Below are 17,292 nucleotides of genomic sequence, written 5' to 3'. Positions count from 1 at the left end.
CCCTTGAGTTGTTAGGTCTCCTTTGGAGGCGCTCGGGTAGCTAATAGCAAATCCCACCCCTCCTGGCTGAGCCTTTGCTCGCTCACCTGCCCTGGTAAAACTGGAAAGGCCTTCGGGCCGCCAGTAAATTCTCAAACATAAAAAAAAAGATATAAGCCTAAAGTCTCAAGATCGGTAATGGTGTTCATGTCACGTTCCTGAAACTACTTTAAGCAAGGACCGGGCGGTCCTTCAAATAGTACAATAAATAAAGTGAATCCCTTCACGTAACAGAAAGCTCAAATCGAAACGGAATTAGTACAACTACGGGTCCAGACCAAAGTATGGGTTTTGCGAAAATCGAAAATAGGATTCTGAAAGACTAGGAACTAATATCAGGAACTGCAGGACACAGGGCCTACCTAGACTTAAAAACCTACCCTAAAGACTTTGGTAAGCAAAAAAAAACTCTTACCAAATTAGATGCAGTAGATAGAACCTTACGGCCCACCTGATGTAGTGGGTACCCGAGCCCATAGACATCTACAACGTAAATACCGCCACCCTCCTTGATATGTGAATTCTGAGGTATCAGTATAGTTACAACGGCTGCTCCACTCTTCAAACCGAAACGCATTACTGTTTCACGGCAGAAATAGGCGGGGTGTTGGTATCCACCCGCGCGGGCTCACAAGAGGTCCTACCGTCAGTATAAGGCTGTATACAATCAAGTAAGCTTCTAAACATAAAGACGATTTACTGCAGTCCCTATACAGTCAAACCTGGGTAAGTGAGAACTGGATAAGTGAGAAAACTCTATTAGTGAGAGTAATAGCCAGGACCCGTCATTTTAAGCTCCCAAAACCTCTATTAGCGAGAAACAGAAACCTCTATAAGAGAGAGTCGTTTTTCCCTCATGGACCTCCGTAAGTGAGACTGCTGCTTATCTAAACCTCTATAAGGGACAGTCGAGCTTTATTTATTTATATTAATCAGGAGGAACAAATGACAAAACAAATTACAAATTTAATATCTGCTAATTTATGACTCATTCTTAACTTTCGTCGAATCCTACCATTGTTTTTGTATTGTTTTCTCGTCAATATTTAACCTATTCTATTTCGTGGAACTAAATAACGTTTTTATTTTATCGCATTCTTTTCGAATGGACACGTGTGCCTGTGTACTGTCCTGTTTGTCGGACTTACTCAGTTTATCGTTAATCAATTGCGAAAGAAAGTTCTGTTCTGCATCACGTCAAAACGGAAAATTAAAGTACTATCATTAAGTCATAAACTTAAAATAGTGAATGCGTTTGAATCCGGAAAATCGCGAAATGAAATTCAGAGGGTGTATTAGCGAGAAACTCGGGTTAGTGAGAAACCTCTATAAGCGAGAATGAGATTGTGCTCCCTTGAACTCTCGCTTATCCAGGTTTGACTGTATACGCTTTTTGTAACAGAATCGGTGGAGATTTCGTCGGCGGCAGGGGAACTTTAGCTTGTAAAATATATTTACATAATTGCTTGGATAAATGTGCTTATTCACGCCGTTCCCATGGCGACATTTTGTTAAATCAATCAATATCGTAGCTGCGTGGGCCGTGTGTTCTTTTAAAGCTCGAAGGTTGAATGAAATAGAATTTCCACGTTATATATACTTACAGACTTCACTGTCGTCATTAAAATACACAAATTGATCTCGTTTTTATTTTAATCATTTCCTCAGCGTGGGTTCTTTCATTTATGAAAAGCTGAAAAGTGGTGGTAGGACGTCTTGTGAGTCCGCAGGGTTAGGTACCACCACCGTGCCTGTTTCTGGGGTGAAGCAGTAATTCGTTTTACCTACTGTAAAAACGGAGATCTCAGAATTCATATCTCAAGTTGGGTTAACACACGTTGGGCCGTGAATTCATCTAAAATCGTTAATAAATTAAATAAATCAAGATGGCTTCAACTGTCGCGAGACAGTGAGCGACCACAAAAAACATTTTATCTAACAATTCTTGAGTTTTATGAATTTTTAACGTATATTGAGCTCCGATGTTTAGAGTCGTACAACCAGCAAAACGTTAGCGCGATTAGGAAACACGTAGTGGCGACATCTGTTGGTGACACGCTTATCCCAAACCGTTCCTTCGAGTTACGAGAAACAATTGATATCGACGGGTGAAAGGGTATTTATTAGGTTTATATTAGGTTTTATATTAGGTTATATATTAGGTTATATATTAGGTTATATATTAGGTTATATATTAGGTTTTATGTATTAGGTTAGGTATATATTAGGTTTATACGACATTTCGTTTATTAAGCGACATTTATCTTTGTAATTAAAGGTGCGTTTTTATTTGTTATTAGCATCATAACTAGGTTTATATTAGGTTATATATTAGGTTTGGATTAGGTTATATATTAGGTTATATGTATTAGGTTAGGTATATATTAGGTTTATGCGACATTTCGTTTATTAAGCGACATTTATCTTTGTAATTAAAAGTGCGTTTTATTTGGTATCAGCATCACAACAGTTCGATGTTATTTCATTGAACTTCAATTAAGGTTGCTCCATTCTAATAGCTGAAGAACTTTTTTTGTTATGATATTATATATTTTTTTTCAAATTTTAATCTTCAAATAGTTATCAAGTAAATTTGTAAAAAAATCGCTTAGATCAAATAGTCTTTTGCCCCTCGATATTGTCATTGGTCGACAAATTTTCATTTTGTTTTGGGATGATCAGTTGTATTTGAGTTTAGCTTGATTATAATTAGTAATTGAATCTAATAATAAAATAAAATCTAAATACTATCGAAGCTTAATAAAAATAGCAGACTGAAGTTTCTTTGTAACTAAAGCCTTTTTTACCAAGTTCATACGATTTTTTGACTCTTTGTTGAATCTAGACGAAAAGAAATTCCCTACCTATTCACTTGTAGCCTAAGAGACTATTCCAGCTAAGCCCGGACGGGTAGATGAGCTCACGGGCTCAACTTGAGAGAATTTACTAACACTAGCTCTAGCAAGAGCAGTGCTTCGCAAAATCTACCACCGGATCGGAATCGCGACCCACTGACAAGATCCGGCGAGAAACTCAGTGGGCTGAATCCAGACGGTTTGAGGGTTTTCATCGATCTGTTCGTATGACCGGGTCAATCTCCTCCGGACCGGATGATCAAACCGATTCGTTGCCGTTAATGGATCGGGAGGATTCGCAATGACGTGTTTTGGGCGACGTCGACTAACATTACAATTGACGTAATGATGGAAAGGTACGCGAAATTAATTACCTACTGTACAAATCATTAAAAATCTCACAGTACATATAAATTAAATGAGTACGGCATACCCGTGTCATAAGAGCGACTGAAATCGTGTAATATGAAAACCGCGTTATAACAGTACCGTGTTATAAGGTGATTATATTTAGTCAAAGAAATTACCGCACAAATTCACTTTCTAAAAGTGAATCGTAGTTACTGCGATTCGTTTATATCGATCAAGCATTAAGCTGGATATCGTATAAATGGGTTGGGTTTCGATCCCACCATTGTGACCACCCCGCTGGGCCAGGGGCCAATCAGCGTTGAGCATTTAAATTAGGAACGCGTGACGTCGCTTCGGCGTTGTAGTAACGTCAAAATGACGTATTTTTCGACTTTAATATTTTGATTTGAAGCAAGCACGCAACGGTTGAATGACTGTTGTGTAATTTGTTTATTTTTCTATGATTTAGTTATGATTTGGATCTCTTTGGATTCTTTACTGGTGGCAGGACCTCTTGTGAGTCCGGGCGGGTAGGTATCACCGCCCTGTCTATTTCTGCCGTGAAGCAGTAATGCGTTTCGGTTTGAGGGGTAGGGCAGCCGTTGTAACTATACTGAGACCTTAGAACTTATATCTCAAGGTGGGTGGCGCATTTACGTCGCAGATATCTATGGGCTCCAGTAACCACTTAACACCAGGTGGGCTGTGAGCTCGTTCACACACATATGCAATAAAAAAAATGGATTTTTATAAAAAAGAAGAAAAATACTTCTAAAAACGACATTGGGACAGCTAAAATCGAAAAATGAACACGAAAATTTAACGAATGTGCCTTTAAAAAAAAATGATCATGTTTATAATACGATTTTATGACCTGGTAACTAAGACCTTTAAGTCATGGCTTATTTCAATTTATATTCTTATTTCTATGAAAAATGATAATATGGAGTGAGATAAAATGAGATGAGATGACATGGAATGAAATATAATCTCAGTAAAATGGTGGTTATTTACTGAGATTTTTTCAGTGGACTTTTTGGAGGATCCCGAGAAATTAGGTCCAGCGGATTTGTTTCATTTGTGCACTTTCACATGCACTTTTAACCCATATGTATACCTACATTTTATAAACGAGCAATTTGTTTACTAATTGGTAGTCGTCATGGCCTAAGGGATAAGACGTCCAGTGCATTCGTGTTGAGCGATGCATCGGTGTTCGAATCCCGCTGGCGGGTACAAATTTTTCTAATGAAATACGTAGGTACTTAACAAATGTTCAGGAACGTCTTCCACAACGAGGGAATAACATCGTGATGTAAGACTGGAAAAAATTTAATTGATGTACATAATTGCTTCATTTATCACCTTTAATTCATAGTTGTAGACATAAGTTTTCGGGCGATCACGGGGTTCAGATTGAAATTTCCGGAAGCGTTGAAACAAATAAAAAGTCGTGCGTTCGTTTGCAGTCTTCACTCAGCACAGGTCATTAATTTCCTCGTCGAACTAGCCCATAGACACAGCCCACTGAGTTTCTCGCCGGATCTTCTCAGTGGGTCGCGTTTCCGAGCCCGTGGTAGATTCAGCTAAGCACTGCTCTTGTTAGGGCCAGTGTTAGCAACACTCTCGGTTTGAGCCCCGTGAGCTTACACCTACATGTTAGGGTGAAGCTGAAATAGTCTCTCAAGGCTATCAGCATGGGTAGCAAAAAAAAGACTTATTATTATATTAATAGGAAAATAATAAATTAATAGGATGTCTGGAAAGTCGACGGACAGTACGAAAACGACATTCAAATATTCAGTTAATTACAAACAACAACACATACCAATCTAATGCAAACAGGTTATTAAAAATACAATTATAAATATCATATGTGAAATTTGGGGTATTTCCAACTTGCTGTTTTGCGGAAAAAACAATGCACGCTGTGTGGATCAACAAAAAATCTTAATCCACAAAATCTATGTTCCTCCGAGAGCGGTCACCCGTCCGTTCAGTATAATTTCAATTTTACCTTGACATTGCCTTCAATTAAAACTGTGACCACTTAAACTGCGAACTTGAGCAATAATTTCGTGACTCGATATTTTTTTGTTTGACCGTCACGTCAGGCAACGATAGCGCTTAAACATAGCTTATTTATTATATATTTTTTCTCGTATAAATGAAGGCTGTGGTTTTTGTTTCAATTTTAATATACTGTAACTAATTGACTGTTTTCAACCTACATTTTTGTTTTATCAGATTTTTAGAATCTTAAACGAAATCTTGATTTTCTTTATGAATGTGGGATTACTGTTGGCTCAGAGGCTTTTCCAGTTTCATCAGGACAGCTGGTGGGCGAGCACGGGCTCAGCCAGGAGGGCGGGATTTGATATTAGCTGCCCGAGCGCCTCCGAAGGAGACCTAAAAACCCAAAAGCAGCTGCTACGCGAATGAATCTACTACCGGATCGGAATCGCAACCCGCTGAGAGGATCCGGCGAGAAACTTAGCGGGCTCATGCATGGGTTTCACGTCGAACTCTTTGTCGAGTTCGTCGAGTACGGTTACCGGGGTCCCTAACCCAGCTTCTAGTGTTAGAGCTGAAGGCGTCTAATGCAAAGGTTATTAGATCTGAGGGATCCGTAAGGACGTGTCTAGGGCGTCGACGGTGACTGGTTCCTGCGTGATCAGGATTCGGACAGTAGTCAGCAGCGGCAACGATAAGGCGATTATCATACCGCATAGCCTTAACGATGTACCGTTCTGACGCTGACTTCATGTATTTCCGGATTGATTGGAGGAGGACTCATTGGAACAATTAATAGTTCAAGGAAGAGTAGACGGTCAACGCTCTCGCAGCCAATCACCCACAATGTGGACAGACTTGATTAAGTCATCTACTAAGTGTTCCCTTACTGAATGTACACGTACCGCAACAAATAGAGAGAGAGAGAGAGATGGAGAAGCCTCGCAAAAGCCGCAACCAAGCAATAAGACATACATGACCACGACCACCCCGCCAGGAGTGTACGGCTGAGAAGAAGAAAAAAGTATATGTAGATTCGAAACGTATTTAGCGTATCACAAACTATTTCAAGTTCGAACTTTACGTGGACGCACTGACGTGATTTCAGTGGTTGCGGGGGGCGTGTCTCTACCATTGTGCATCCGAGTTATTTACACTTAAAATATATGGTTTGCGTTTGAATTAGCTCGGGTATAAAGAAAATCCTTGGAAGTGCCGCGGTATTATAGTTTTAAGCAACTTAAGCGGATTTACAGGGCCCGTAGAAAACACAAAGCTAGTCATCAATTTCAGATTAATATGATCTACCAATAGGTAATTACGCAAGTAAATAAACTTTTTTGCCTTTGTACGTAGGTAGACCCACCTGATGGTGAGTGGTTAAAGTGGACATGGACGTCAGCATCGCCAGGGATAGAACTAAACCGCTGCCGACAGTTCAATACTCTCCACAAGCCTCGTTTGAAAAAGGACATGTCATAGCGCTCGGGGAACGCCGTGGAAGGGAGCTCATTCCAAAGCCAGATGGTACGTGGCAAAAAAGATCTCTGGAAACGCACTGTGCACGAACGCAGTATTTCCTGGTAGTACGGATAAACTCTACTAACTAAAGCTATTTGTATTACACAATGGTTTAGTTTCACAACAGATTTGCAAGAATACGAACTCGATTATTGTTTTTGCTTAAGTAGATGGGTGCACGAGCTCACAGCCCACCTGGTATTAAGTGGTTACTGGAGCCCATAGACATCTACAACGTAAATGCGCCACCCACCTTGAGATATAAATTCTAAGGTCTCAGTATAGTTACAACGGCTGCCCCACCCTTCAAACCGAAACGCATTACTGCTTCACAGCAGAAATAGGCAGGGTGGTGGTACCTGCCTGTGCGGACTCACAAGAGGTCCTACCACCAGTAAAAAATAATCCTCTATAAAATGGGCCTCTTGAAGTAAGGGTTCCCGAATCAACCCTCCTCCTTGCGTCGTATTCCTCAATGCCCCCTTTCGTGACCAATGCGCCTTGTCGTGACCCCTTTTCTCTCGAACGATCTTTCCCCATCTGTTTCTGTCTCTGGCCGTTTGGATGGCGTTGCGAAATCACAAATCAACACGTACCCACAACGCACGCCTGTGCAGAGTTAATCTGAACGGATAACAGACGAAATCACCATTAAACAATTGCTGTTTCCCATGGCACTAAGTCCATCCATCACAATGGCCGTAATCAGCTATTGTGTGTTTTTTACTAACTCGCCACACAGATTACAGTGGAGTAATTAGTGAATGCGACTCGGGTAATACGAACCGTCTGAACGAGAAGCGATATTGCCCACTGAGTTTCTCGCCGGATCTTCTCAGTGGGTCGCGATTACGTTCCGGTGATAGATTCCTTTTTTTCTTTCTTTGATGGTTGTTTGGGGAGTTTACGACGAAAGGAAAGATCTTCCACCGAGCGGGTGATATTGCTCGGTAGACCGACGGTCCAAATGTTGTTGTTCGGAACTTGTATATATGCGCTTTATCTTGAAAATGTCGTAAGCGAGATTCAGGCATCTGTCAATTATCTTGCGTTGTATGATGGCTACCCGCCACATCACTCCCCTCCGAGACTGGAGGTCGTGTCATTTTTAGTTAGCGTTGTCCGTGCTGAGATTAGCTTGCAAGTGCCAGTGCTGCTCGAAGTTTGCGGTGAGCCGAAACTGAGCTTGAATGCTGCGTGATTGTCGCCAGTGCTGCTCGAAGTCTGCGGTGAGTCGAGACTGAGCTTGAATGCTGCGCGATGAGGCAGTGTAGGTGCGTGCCGTAGGGCCAGGAAGCGCGGTGAGTCGGCTGCGATGGTCCTGTTGAGGCTGCGATGCTGGCTTGCTGTGGGACGACTGTCGATGACTTGCTTTTATCTGCGAGAATGCGGGGATTGTGGTAGCCGAAGTTCTTGATGCGCTGATGATGAATCAGAAGGTTGCGTGTTCACATCACGTCGCAGGTCACCAGTTTGGGGAGTTTACGACGAAAGGAAAGATCTTCCACCGAGCGGGTGATATTGCTCGGTAGACCGACGGTCCAAATGTTGTTGTTCGGAACTTGTATATATGCGCTTTATCTTGAAAATGTCGTAAGCGAGATTCAGGCATCTGTCAATTATCTTGCGTTGTATGATGGCTACCCGCCACAGTTGGACGAGCTCACAGCCCACCTGGTGTTACTAGAGCCCATAGACATCTACAACGTAAATGCCGCCACCCACTTTGATGTACGAGTTCTAAGATCTCAGTATAGTTACAACGGCTGCCTCACGCTTCAAACCGAAACGCATTACTGCTTCATGGCAGAAATAGGCGGGGTGGTGGTACTTACCCGTGCGGACTCACAAGATTTCCTACCACCAGTAAAACAGCACGATTCTTGCTAGGGCTAGTGTTAGCAAATTCTCTCGAGTTGAGCCTGTGAGCTCACCTACGCGGCCGGGCGTATCTGGAATAGCCTCTTAGGCTACCGGCGATTAGATAGAGGAAAAAAAGAAGCGATATTGGTCTCAAGATGACCACATTAGTTCGCTTTTGTGTTCTTCAGTAACTAAGGCGGCCCCCTCGGCATTAATCTCGCGACTCCCATGCTGTTTCCAGCCGTCTCAGGTATTTTCCAGTTCAGCCCGACTATTGTGCTCTCAATCTGGACGCGCTAGTGGCCAACTATTCAACTGGACAACCATTGTATGTTTTAATCTAGACTTTTCTATAGGTTGATTTACGAGAGGGTAGATACGTTATTAACCTTTTAATATTTCTCTTTAGTAATAATAATAATAATAGGCCTATTTTATTTCCAAAAAAACATATAAAAAAAGGTTTTTAAAAAAAATTACAAATATAAAACTTATATTATTGGAAACCCACTTCGAGTGTAGGCTTCCTCCAGCTTACTCCATTATTCCCTATTGTTGGGTTTGCTTCTCTTTCTTCTTCTTTTGCCCATTTCTTTAGTAAAGTGATGTAAAATCATTGTTGCCACCACACTGCTAAGGGTCACTTTCGGGTGAGAAGCTGCTCAAGAAAGCTCTCGTAAGACTACTAGGCCAGAACGATGCTTTTGCACCAAAGAGCACCCTTTTATACATTTTTGTGGGGACAGTTAGAAGATTGCGTTTAAATCACTTCAAGGTCACGCGTTTGGCAGCAACGACATAGGGAAGAGCTTCCATCGAGGATATGGCTCTGTAGACGATCAGAATGGTTTGAAATATGTATCATACTTATTTTGATAATGTCGTCAGTGCCATTCAGGCATCGGTCAAATAACTTCTGATCTGTTTTTCGATTTTCCTTCTTATTCTGGTGATCTCGAGGGGTCATGCTAGATTCACCGAACGAGTCTGTGAGCTCAGGGGCTCTTCTAACCTGTAGACATGTTCTATAGTAACTACCTTTACAACTAAATTCATTTAGATGAAAATTCAATTAATTTGTCTTTCAATTAATTGAACTTGTAATTCAATTAACACTTCGTATCATCTTACTGGTGGTAGGACCTCTTGTGAGTCCCCACGGGTAGGTACCACCACCCTGCCTATTTCTGCCGTGAAATTAATGTGTTTCGGTTTGAAGGGTGGGGCAGCCGTTGTGACTATACTGGGAGCTTAGAACTCATATCTCAAGGTGGGTGGCGTGATTTACGTTGTAGATGTCTATGAGCGCCGGTAACCACTTAACACCAGATGGGATGTGAGATCATGCAATAAAAAAAATTAAAAAAAATTCGAAGTTCGGCTGAGTTAACAATCAAAGATGAATATTTGGTGTGGACATCTCTTGACAAATTGGATAAGCGTTGGAAACGGTGTCAAGGCGCGAACATTGGGTTACCAACTTAAAAAGTAGCGTATTTCCAAAAAATAATAATAAGAGAAGTACCAAACATATGACATCTCAGGACTTTTCACTGATAGTCTGTCTGGGTATTCATTAGAGAAGGCAGCAAATCACTTAAACCACTATTGCTGCTGCTTTGAAATTCCCTAACCCAATCGGAGCATTTCTTCTTTAGTACAATATTTCTTCTTAAATTCTTTAGCGCGTTTCCCCAGATCATTTTTAGTAGCATCTAACTGAAATTATTTACTTTACGTTGATTTCTCGAGAGAAAAGTACTTTTTCAAACGAGTATCATAGACTTCGACAAATCCGTGTGCATTTGTTGTTATTAAAAAAAAAAAATACTTAATCTGGCAACATCGGCATAGGGTCCAAAATTCGTGGCGCGGCCCTAAACGAACCAACAATGGCGGTCTATAGTTACATCTGTACTGCGATGTTGTTATCCGGGCCAATAGCCATTATCTTGTTTAGCTTGCATTGTCGATGATTTTAACATGACCGGCACAATTCAAACGAGACGCGCTCTGGAATTAATGTTGGCGTTCACTTACCGTCGCGTACGCGGTTTTGCTATATTGGAGCGAATACTTCCGATTTTATTAATCTGTGAGTATTTATTTGCGAGCTTTGCTTAAACGGATGAACGAGCTCACGGCCCATCTGACGTTAATTGGTCACAGGAGACCAAAGATATCAACAACGTAAATACCGCCACCCACCTTGGGACACGAGTTCTAAATCTCAGTTTTTACAATATAACGGCTGCCCCGCCCTTCAAAACTGCTTCACGGCAGAAAGAGGTGGCACCTTCCCGTGCGGGCTCACAAGACGTCCTACCACCAGTGATTATGCAAATTATAATTTACGCGGGTTTGATTTTTTACACGACTTTTCACCGTGGAAGTCGATTCGATTAAGTACGTATTTCATTAGAAAAATTGAGTACTCTCCTGCCTGGGATTCGAACATCGGAACATTCGCATCGCATCTTTACTGGTGGTAGGACCTCTTGTGAGTCCGCACGGGTAGGTACCACCGCCCCGCCTATTTCTGCCGTGAAGCAATAATGCGTTTCGGTTTGAAGGGTGGGGCAGCCGTTGTAACTATACTGAGATCTTAGAACTATATCTCAAGGTGTGTGGCGCATTTACGCTGTAGATGTCTATGGGCTCCAGTAACCACTTAACACCAGGTGGGCTGTCAGCTCGTCCACACATCTAAGCAATAAAAAAAAAAAGCTTGATACGAATGCACCGCGCGTCTTGTCCTTTAGGCCACGACAACTTAGAGATCTGACGAATGGCACTATTCCGCTTATTTCTATCAGCAGCGTTTCCCTTCAAATGGCATCTAAGTCTCCAGTGTGCTCAGTGAGAGTTTTTGAACGTTCTCGATAGCGTAAAAGTTAGCTCATATTTGTATGGAATGGGATCGTTTGCGTACGTTTGCCGCTAGGGGCGCTGTTCCAACTGCATACAAAATTAGCTTAACTTTTACGCTATCGTGAACGTTAAGAAACTCGCACTAAGCACACCTATGCCGCGTATGATTTATCGAGCATTGAGACGAATCGCAACAGCCCGCTACACGTTCGTATCTCGCACCAAACGCCGACGATACACTGTCCTTATCAGAATTGATGTTTTGTTTGGCGTTCCGACCAAAAGGTCACCGGTTCAATTGCTTTAACCTTTCCTATTACACGCTTTTTCTTCCTTACGGTTCATAGTTCATTGCGATAGAACGAAGGCGATGCGATTTGGATTATATGGATTATTCGTTTGATATTTAACGGGGATTGGGAATTATGTTGCAGCGAAAAATCGCGTAGCGTTTGTTTGCTTCTCTCTGTGTGTTTAATGGGAGTTTTTTAACGTTCTCGATCGCGTAAAAGTTAACTCAAAATTGTATGGAGTTTTAACAGCGCTTCTAGCGGCAAACTTAGCTAAAATACACTAAAAACTTCGTTTTCTAATTAACATTTATTGCACAATATTTTGACACATATTATTTTAAGCAAATCCGTGCTTATAATAAAATTATACCAAGGACGACGAATGATTAAGTTTTTTGCTCGTATGTTCGTCGATTAAGGAGTAAGTCGATTTTGTGTAAGTTGTTTTTCGAAAATGTACTGCAATAATTTCCACTCGCGCCAATTTTAATGTCGATGCTTGTCAAATTGACAATGTCGCGCTGTCACTAATGACACACGTCAAATTTTATAACGGATTCTTGCGTGAATTGTTCTTGCTAACGTACTGGTACGTTACTGCCTTTTCGGGCTTAAACGTGTAATAACCAATAGAGAGAGAGAGAGAGAGAGAGAGAGAGAGAGAGAGAGAGAAAGAATACACTTTATTGCACACCAACACAATTTACATTCAAAAACAAAAACAGTCAAAAAGCACATATGTAGAATAGGCGGTCTTATCGCTAAAAGCGATCTCTTCCAGACAACCGTTTAATTTACAGAAATTCTGTAAAATATAAAAAATATAGCAGGTATGTTGCGGTGTACCATATACAATATATTATTATAGAAAATATATACATATAATAAACAGATACATATATACCGTTTACATAATATAATATATACTAATATACATACAATATATACTAATATACTTACACACACATAATAAATCAACAGTATGGAAATTATAAATGATAATGATGCAACAAACAGCACTAAGCAGATAAGTACTGTTCCTTCACCATTCTTTTAAAACAGTTTAAAGTTGGAGCACTTCTCACTGCATCCGGCAGAGCATTCCACAATCGAACCGCCTGGACGGTGAATGAATTGTCAAGGAATGATGATGAATGCACCGGCATTTTCAGTCTCAGGTTATCCAATGATCTCAGAGAAAAATTATGCGTATCACCTAGGAACTCGAAACGTTCTTTGAGATATGTAGGGGTATGGGGGTTAAAGAGAGTACAGTATCGTAATGAAAGGACATGAGTATTGCAGCGAAGGCGAATTGGTAACCACTTGAGCTTAGTGCGAAATTCAGATATATGATCATATTTCCGTAACCCAAATATGAATCAATAGAAAATCTTAAATTTTATTAGATGTTTACCTAATATGTAAAATGAAATGAAGTTGATTCATTCGAGATTCGCAATCAATTAAGATGAAATTAAATGTAACGAAATTAGATTAAATAAAGACTCAGTAAATGGTGGTTTTATTTACGGAGAGTTCAATCGAATTTCTGGAAGACAGTTGTAGGGTGACAAGCCACATCTAGCGCCTTCGTTTTATTTTCCCACACAAATGCACTTTCATAAAAAATAAACGGTAATAAACAACCATTAATAAACGTGTAAGCCTGAAAACAACATAAAATTAACAACACAAAAACAAAACTTCGCTACATACTCGCGTTCCCGCCAAAACAATACTAGCAATTTTATTTATTTTCATAATGAACACGTTGTTCATGGTATCCGAGCTCGTACAGCCAAGCCTCATATTATGTGGGTATTACGTTAACCGGATCCAGCCAGTGAGCCAGCACTGTTTCTTTGAAACGCAGTTACATATTTTGTTGTTTTGTTGCTGTTTTATTTCTGTTTTTTAAATAGGTAAAATCTTCACATCTGTGATACTCTGATTAACGAAGTTCAGAGACACCTTGACGCGGATACCTTTAGCCGCCTGGCGCATGCGTGAGGCGGCATCATATTCGTACCCAAAGTCACGAACCAGCGAAAAGTCCAGTGAGTTCGAAGGAATATCTGAGGTATGACGGAAGCGCATTTTTTTTATTTGCGTTATTTGGCTGTATCTTTAGACGATAAACAAAATGAGGAAAGTCAGAACAGTTCGGACTAAAATTTTTTCAATTCTGCCAATCGATAGTTTTTTTACGCGCCTAGAGTTGTCTTAAATTAATCCTCCAAAAAAACCGCTAAAACCCTAATTGAAAATCTCGAAAAACATGGACCTGAAAATAAATTGGCAACAGCAGACGTAAATCCGTAATGTAGCAGTTCAAACTACTATTAATTAATAATTTTCGTAGCAGGTATACCAGAAACAGTTGTCTCCAATTCAAATTCGGGTTACCACAATAGGTTTAAAGGTTCATCGTAAATGATAAAAACTGTAAACATATTGTTAGGCTATTCTCTTCTCTTCTATATCGTTCCCTCACTACTGAGGATCGCGACCACATGCGATGTACTTCCAATGCACCCGATCATGGGTGGCATGGACTGCATGGTACAGACTACCACCGAGTGCTTCTCTTGCCAGATCTGACCATCTGGCTGGTGTTCTGCCCACGGCGCGCTTGCCTTCCATTCGACCCGTAATTATGAGCTTCTCTAATTCATGTCTGGGAGACCGCATGATGTGTCCGAAGAAGCTCATAACACGTTCCCGGCAGATGGAAGAGAGCCTTTTTCGGATGTCTAGCTGCCTTAGAATGGACTCGTTTGTTCGCATGGCAGTCCACGGTATTCGCAGCATCCTCCGCCACACCCACATTTCAAAGGCATCGATCTTTTTGATATCCCGGCTTTTTATGCACCATGTCTCCGCCCCGTAGAGGAATATGGGAAAGATCAGTGCCCGCACCAAGCGCACTTTGGTTATACATCGGATGCTACGATTTTTCCATATCTTCCTGAGATTGGCCATCGCACTTTTAGCCATTCCGGATCTTCGGCGTATCTCCCCCATGCAGCCACCCTCGGATGTTATTTGCGACCCAAGATATATGAATTCTGCTACTTTCTCGTAGCCACTGAGTGCATCAGAACGTGGAAGAAGTTGCGCTCTATCTATTATCATTATTTTGGTCTTGGAGTGGTTGATTTTAAGACCGAGTTTAGCACTTTCTTCTTCCACACGGTTCAGCAGAATTGCCATTTCCTCCTCATCTGATGCAAGCATGGTAGTGTCGTCAGCGTATCTCAGGTTCGTGAGTGTTTCACCGCCCACGGAAATACCGCCATTCCAGCCTTCAAGTGCTCTTCTCATTATGTATTCGCCGTAGATATTAAATAATTTGGGTGACAGAATGCAGCCCTGACGTACTCCACGTTCTGTATGGAAGGGTTTAGATCCTCGATTATCCAGTTTCACGAAGCAAGAACCATCAAGGTACAGATTCCGTATCAATAGTGTGAGATGAGAAGGAACGCCCATATCAATTAACACATCAAACATGCTACTCCACCGAACACAGTCAAACGCCTTCGCATAATCTATAAAGCATAGCACCAGAGGCTTGTTAAACTCGCGAAATTTCTCAATGAGCACTCGGACGTTCAAAATTTGCTCGCGAGTTCCTTTTCCAGCTACAAAACCAGTCTGTTCTCTCGGTATCTGGTGGTCTATGAAAGCTGATAGTCTGCTGTTTATTATGCGAAGGAGTATTTTACTCGCGTGGGACATGAGCGACAGAGTTCGGTAGTTCTCACACTTCGCTGTGGAGCCCTTCTTATGAAGTGGTACTATTGCAGATTTTGTCCAATCACTGGGCCATTGGCCTGTTTTCCAGATCTTGGTACATATCTGATGGATAATGTTTATCCCTTCTGAACCGAGACTTTGAAGCATCGCTGCCGACACGCCATCCGGACCAACCACCTTGTGCTTAAGTTTTTGTATTGCATATTCAACCTCAGAAAGTAGTATAGGAGGCTCTTCCAGGTGGTCATCCCATATTTTGGCGGTGCATAAATTATCTTCATCGCGATATAGGTCATAACAGTAGTTTCTCCACCTCTCCAAAACATGTTCCATTTCTGTCAAGGTGTTACCTCTACTATCTTCGATAATCCATTTCTTCGGCTTGAAGACACCTGTTAGCTGCTTCACTTTCAGGAAAAGGTCCTTAGTCTGCACTTTATCAGCATGTCCCTCAATTTCTTCACACATATTATTGATGTGCTCATCTCTGTCTCTCCGAGTAGACCTTTGAATCTCTGCATGCAATTGATTGTAGCGCTCCCTTTGACTATTGTTTACAATGCCTTGTTCTTTTAGTCTTTTCCTTTCCTCTATCAACATCCATGACTCCTTGCTAATCCATTCTTCATGTTTAGGAACTGCTTTGTGTAGATCTCTGCTTTGTTTAGCCGTATCCAGTACAACCTTTTTCAGATTGTTCCAGTTCGCTTCACTTGAACCACATGGATCCCAAAGCATTGATCGTATATTCATGTCTACAGTTTTATGAAAATGGTCCAGCGCTGGCTTATTCAGTTCTATATTGATAGGAAATTTTGGCTTGATGACTTTTAAACGAAGTCTGAAGTCTGCCACCACCAACTGGTGGTCACTTCCGCAGTCGGCACCAGGAAGTGTTTTAGTATTCAATACGGAAGATCGCCACCTAGACTTGATGGTAATATAATCAATCTGGTTCCGATGTCCACATGGCGATATCCAAGTATATAACCTTCTCGGGTGGTGTTCAAACCAGGTGTTCATGATGACCAGCTGATTTTCCACGCAGAATTGAAGAAATTTTTCACCTCTGTCATTCCTCACACCAAGTCCAAAGTTTCCGACTGTTGCTCCGAGTAATACATCACCTCTAGTGGTACCAACCTTCGCGTTCCAATCGCCGTACACAACAGTCACCTCCTTAGATGGAATAGTACGCAACAAGTCATCCAATTCAAAATAGAATTGGTCAGATATAATTTCTTCAGATTGGGAGGTTGGTGCATACACCTGGACAATGTTGATAGGTACGGGACGCGCATCAAGTTTAACAGCAATAATACGATCACTTGGTGTTTTGTATCCTAACACGCTGCTTTCAAGTTTCTGTGGTAAAAGTATAGCAACTCCATTACCACTATGATTTTCCGATCCCGAAAAGTACAAGATGTTCCCGTTAGCAGTTTTTATATGACCGCTGCCTCTTCTATGAACTTCACTTAGCCCCAATATGTCGATTTTGCACCTTAACATCTCCCTCTCGATGACTTCTTGCTTACCCGGTTTCAACATTCCTCTCACATTCCAAGTTCCCATACGCAAATATTTTCTCAGTTGGGTTTTACTTTTACCAGTACCATCACCAGTTGCATAGTTTCCACTGCCTACCTGGTGGTCTACAGTACAGTGGCCGGTAGCATACTTCCCACCATGTGACCCGGGATCACTATGGCGCCGGGGGTCAG

The 17,292-nt window shown here is 41.3% G+C and overlaps 1 protein-coding gene across 2 annotated transcripts in view; it reads right to left on the bottom strand.

Moving 5' to 3' along the window:
• Positions 1-17,292, bottom strand: part of LOC101741591 (uncharacterized) — a 67,657-nt gene that overhangs the window by 48,975 nt on the left and 1,390 nt on the right. The window lies entirely within an intron of this gene.

This window comes from Bombyx mori, chromosome 23 (genome assembly GCF_030269925.1).
Source record: "Bombyx mori chromosome 23, ASM3026992v2".
Classification (NCBI taxonomy): domain Eukaryota; kingdom Metazoa; phylum Arthropoda; class Insecta; order Lepidoptera; family Bombycidae; genus Bombyx; species Bombyx mori.
Note: the sequence above shows the minus strand (reverse complement) of the source record. Positions and strands in the feature narration are given on the sequence as shown.